The following is a 6,000-nucleotide window of genomic DNA, read 5'->3' as shown; positions in this document are numbered from 1 at the left end:
ACCTTTATTTTTTCTTTGTGTCATATAAATTCCATGTATAATTGAAAACCCACCTTTAGGAGACCTTCTTCAACCATGAATTCGAATTACATGTGTAGGGAAGTTTGGCTTTTTATAGCGGATCATGATCATGCAAAAAATTAAACAAACCTTGATTTTGGATAATATGGGAGTCAATTTCCAAATGGCTAGGATATCTAGTGGGTGTGTAGGGGATAGAAAAATCAAAGGAATGAAGCACTATGATTCAAAATGCTCGAGAGTTGAGTGAATTGAGGACCCCCACCGCGCCACCATTCACTGAGCCGATCCTACTTGAATGTTTTTATTCTTTCATTGAGTCAATCTTACCTTAGGGTGGAAGGTAGGCATTTCTCCAAGTCTTTAAGCACAGAATTTCCTTTTCTTGATCTACCTTGTCATTCCACTTGCCATGCCAGTCCACTTTGTCATCCATTTGTTCAACCATGAGCCATTTACCTATCCACTTTCTCGAACTTTTCTCTAACCAAACAGCCTTTCATGGATGGTAGCCATCTCCCAAGCTATTCTATCTCCCTTTCCATGGGATCACCTTTATCCCATCTCTATTACCAATTCTATCTAATTTCGCTCTTCAAATTCTTATTACCTCTTCTTCTCTTCAATGATTTTAAATAATGCCCTTATTAGAGTCAATGATAACTCTATTCTGTTTTTCTTTTTCAAAATGTTTAGTATTTTCTTTACCCCTTACAAAAAAAAAGGAAGTCCTCAAGTTCACGTAAAATATGAGGAAATTTTTTAAAAAAGGGCATTTTTGTGATAGGCATTGTTCGTTCATTAATTTTGTTTCAAGTTATTGAATCTAGTAAGGCATTACTCATGATTTCTTTGTTCTATTTCTTTCTCATTCGTCTAAGTCTTAGGAGAAGGCACCCTGAAATGATATATCTTTGATAAACCTTTCATTCGAAATCCATCTCTTCCCCTTTGAGCATGCTATCTTTCGTTCATTTTTATTCTATGACCCATGCCATCACACTATTTGATATTCTGTGCTAAACTGGGAGGCGGAGAATGTCTAGATTTCATCTTATAGTTGGAGGAAACTTAGTGGAGAATTTTAACACAAGTAGCAGCTACCCGGAAGAGAGTGATCTTGATATGAGAGGAGAGAGGTCCACCACTCGAAGAGTGCAGTGAGCAGCATTCTGGATCATAGTGTAATATCTGGAGAGAAGTACATCTTTCTATTCATTTCATTAGCTCTACCCAAAACCAAGAGGACGGCACCCATATTCCTGACAAGGTGAAATCCAAATTGTTGAGGAGAGTTTCGTTTGAGCATGTTATTGATAATTCTAACACTTCATGCATATGAATGAGTATTGATGGATGAAGAAGTCATCTAAAGAAATAACGATATATTGCCAAGGGACTAGCAATGATTTAAGTGGGGGGGTATGATAACTTTCAAATTAACATGATTAATTAATGAATTTTATATTATATTTATGTATTTTAATGAGTATATTTGCAGGTTATCATATTAAAATAAAGATAAATCAATTACCCTTTCATTTTAGTATTATTTCTGATTTTTTATCATTTTTTACATGGAATTTAACCTCATTTCTGTGAAGAAATATTTTTTACAGGGCTTTAAATACTTAGCTAAAGGTTGGTAAGTGTTTTCATGATTTTTATGGAATTTTTCCATATTTTTATATAATTTTTTGACCATTATATAGCCAAGAAATGATTTTTACATATTTAAATAACACATATTTAATTTATTTGGCATTTATAATATATTTAAATATTTATTAAGGGGTATCCACATCATTCGCCCAAAAATCGGGCGAATAAATGGATATATTTATTTAAATAAGAATAAAGAGAGAGAAGAATAGTCAAACATTGCGGCTATACGATTTAAATAAATATATCCATTTATTCACCTCAGAATGCGATCCGAGGAAGCAGAAAACGAGAAAGAATATGGCAACCAATTAGAAAATGCCATTTCCAAGCTTCTTGGAGGAGAGATACAACGATCCAACGGCCTAGATTTATCATCACTAAAACCTTGATATCTTGATATCTAGATGTCAGATTGGGCTGAAATTTTGAGGGTAGGATTGTCTTTTCTCCCTCTACAATTCAGACGGTTGGATCTTTAAAGGGAGGTCTGGAAAAGGGCGAAAAATACTTTTTGGATTCTCTCCCCAAGCAATTGGCCAGGAAGGACACAGGAGGGGTTCTTGAAGTCGACAGATCTTGCTTCTTCACTCAAAATTCTAAGTTTCTGATTTGTATTTCAATCATCTTCTTGAACGATTCTAAAACGCCGAGGCATGGGCAAAATGTACATGCCCTAGAAGTTTGTTTTGAATGAAATTAGCACTTTGTTTTGATTGTGATTCAAGATCTGATTTTTGATCCTTAATTGTACATCAATTTAAAACATTTCTACTTCATTAGATTTTCAATTTAGGGTCAGATTTAGTCTTTTCCCTAATTTCTTCACTTTCTCTCTCTAGGTTAATTTTTCTAGTTTCTCTCTCTAGATTTCGATTTTTATTGTTTAGGAATTTAATTTAATATATAAAAAACTTAAAAATAAAATTTGAATCGAAAATTCATCTATCTTGAAGTCCAATTTAAAAATCCCTTTCTTGATTATTTAATTCCCAATTTTAATTCATAAATTTTTTTTAAAATTTATAATAATTGGGAAATTTATAATCTGAATTAATCTGAGCTTAAAATTAAACTATTCTTATCCTGAATTTTTTGACCGAAATATTAAAATCAAAATTAAGTTTTACTTAATTTTGATTAATTAAAGAATATTATCAAGGATAATTGAGATTTATTAATTGCAAAATTAATTCATTTTTGAATTAATTCACTAAAATTGGATAAAAATTCTCATTTTTTGCCTCCCTGTGGTTCGACCCCTTACTTGCTCTATATTCGTATTTAGTGATTAAGGGAAATTATAAATTTTATTGTATATGTCTAAATCCAAAATCAACGACATATTTACGCACATTTTTAGGCTTATCATACTCCAATATGTAAAAAAGATGTAAATGCTACCATCCTCCTACAAGACATATACTTGTATCCAAAGACGTTATATTTAATGAATTGACATTTTATTATTCTCAACCAAGCGGGGAAGATGATGATAATCCAAGAACAACGTCATCCTCGCCTATTTATTTCTCCCCTCGTGACCAACTAAATAATGAACCCCAACATTGATGAAAATATATTGGCCGGCAAGCCAATCACATATTCCACATCTCGTTCTATGTTCATTAGTAGAACATATTCATTATAGTGCATGTGTGATCCTTATAATGAAGTCTATGAATATCTGATCTTACTTAGTGAATTATGATGAGATCATAATACAAATATCACTAGTCTTTAAGCATGTGTTTAAATATTCCTATTCAAATGATATGCAAGAAAGATAGTGAAGTGTTCAGATAGAATAGCACTATCTAACCGCACTCATATGATGAGTACGTTCATTCACTTAGACATTAGTGTGAGACAATAAGAATAGATAGTAGGTTCTCTTTAGTGGAAAGAGTTCACTGAATTGATCCGTACGAGTCCCTAAATTGTATTATATTAAACTATCAATCAGGTTGATTCAAGTTACGGTTGTTTAAGTGGTCCTCAGACTTGAGGCACCAAAGACGTCTTAGGGAGGGACAATTCTACTTTGACTATGACCTATGTGTCCCTAAGATGGAATTCTAAATAGTCTTAATTCGGGTGCATTAATAAGTTCACGAAGATGATTGAGTTTTCAAGATGGGATCGTCCACCCTTGGTACACAAGGTGACAGCTCAAGGAAGAAGTTGTGATGAAGTCCTTGGTCAATGCAAAAAATACCACAGAAGAGTTCTCTGATGATTTTTGAATGCATCAATATTAAATTGGATGACCAATTAGGGTTTAACTGTTGAGCATACCCTAAGTCGTCCTAGGAATCTCAAGTCGATGAATGACTATACGTACACATAACAGATGATAAACAACTTCTATGAGGGAGTTGATACACGCTCCTTTGTATCTTCTAGAGCATGAGGTGTGGCTTGGCACCCCACGTGTTGGAGACTCAACCTATGGATTGGATTAATTGATCCGGCATTAATTAATTTATATCATGATATAGTTAATTAATGTATAAGGCCAATAAAGATTATTGGGCTATTGGAGTCGTTAACTAGACTGATACATCAGCCTAGAGAGTCACACACAAATGATCTTTAGACGTCAGAAGATGTACTTAAGCTTGGGGGGTTTTGTGAAAAATACCCACTTATTATAAATAGGGGATGGCCCTAAATGAAATTCACCTAGGCCAGAATTGTTCAGGGGCCTTCCCCTTCTTCTCCCATGACTCCTCTCTATTCCTTCTGTGATCCGAGGCAGCGTACCGACAACAACGGAGATAGAATGAGGCTCATCAACGAGGAGGAGATTCAACGTGCCAAGAATCGTGTGGATACGTCTAGAGGTTGCACACATGAGCAGCTTGACACAACATGTTCGAGGATCAAGGAATCATGGATGCGATCTATGTTGAGGTAATTCGTTTCATGATTTTAGATGATGTTTGATTCCGTTATGAGCCTTCCGTTGCATGGAATCCTCGTGTTCATCCAAATCTAGGCCTATAGAACCCAACAAGCACTTTGACCTAGTAAATGATAATCTTGAGGATTTTCTTCCCATGAATCATACAAAACCAACCCCAGTTGAGCGTTTTCCTCAACTTACTCTGGTAACATTATACCCTGTCCATAGTAGCTGCCAGTGGATTACATCTACCCATGTAGATCACCCATAGCGCCTCCAAAGTTCTATATCTACGTCAAATGAAACAGCTATTGCCTTAGATGCATGTGTCAATTCAAGATGATACAAAACTCTGTCTTATCACACCCCTCCCGTTACCAGAATGTCACCCCAAATCATATGACATTTCTAATGGATCTCCAACTTTACTATTCCCAAGTCACATTCTGACGCTTTGGCTCATCCACAATGGTGTACCCCTATGGATGCTGAAATGGAGGCTCTTTATGCAAATCAAACTTGGGGAGTCACTTCTTTACCAACCGGGAAACGGGTTATAGGCTGTAGATGGGTGTACACAATAAAGTACAAAGCAGATGGTAAACTTGAACGGTACAAAGCAAGGCTAGTTGCCCAAGGATATGCACAAAAATATGGTATTGATTACAAGGAAACATTTTCCCACGTTGCAAAAATGAATACTTTATGTATTATAAACTCATTAGCGTCATGTTAGGACTTGGAACTTACCCAAATGACATCAAAAATGTGTTTCTGCAGGGTGAACTACAAGAAGAAGTATATATGAAACCACCTCCAAGATATGATCAACTCTTCGGACAATTTTGTCACCTCCGCAACTATGGTTTGAAACAATTTCCCCGTGTTTGTTGCCAAATTCACCAAGGGTATGAATGATCTCAACTATAATCAATGTGATGATGATCATATCCTATTTTACCGCCATAGTTTCTCTAGTTAGATTGTCCTCCTTATTGTCTATGTGGATGACATCATTATAATTGGCAATGACTCTAATGGCATTGCTACTCTAAGTCAACACCTTAAAGTAAACTTTGATATAAAGAATTTAGGACTCCTTAATTCTTAGGTATCAAGGTAGGCTATACTCCTTACAGCATCATTTCATTCCAACAATATTATCTGCTAAATGAGACCGGTGTTGACTCCTATGGAGATAAATCTAAAGCTCACCTATAAGACTGAAGAACCTGACACTGATATTCTTGCTTATCAAAGACTTGTGGGGAAACTTATATATTTAGCTCACACTAGACCGGATATCTCATACACTGTTAATGTGCTCAGTCAATTTATGGATGTCCTAACCTCTCTCACTTGGAGGCTACACATCAGGTGCCACATTATCTCAAGGTACCTTTGGGCTT

This window comes from Wolffia australiana, chromosome 8, assembly GCF_029677425.1.
Source record: "Wolffia australiana isolate 7733 chromosome 8, ASM2967742v1".
Classification (NCBI taxonomy): domain Eukaryota; kingdom Viridiplantae; phylum Streptophyta; class Magnoliopsida; order Alismatales; family Araceae; genus Wolffia; species Wolffia australiana.
The sequence above is the reverse complement of the archived record's forward strand: the minus strand, read 5'-3'. Positions refer to the sequence as shown.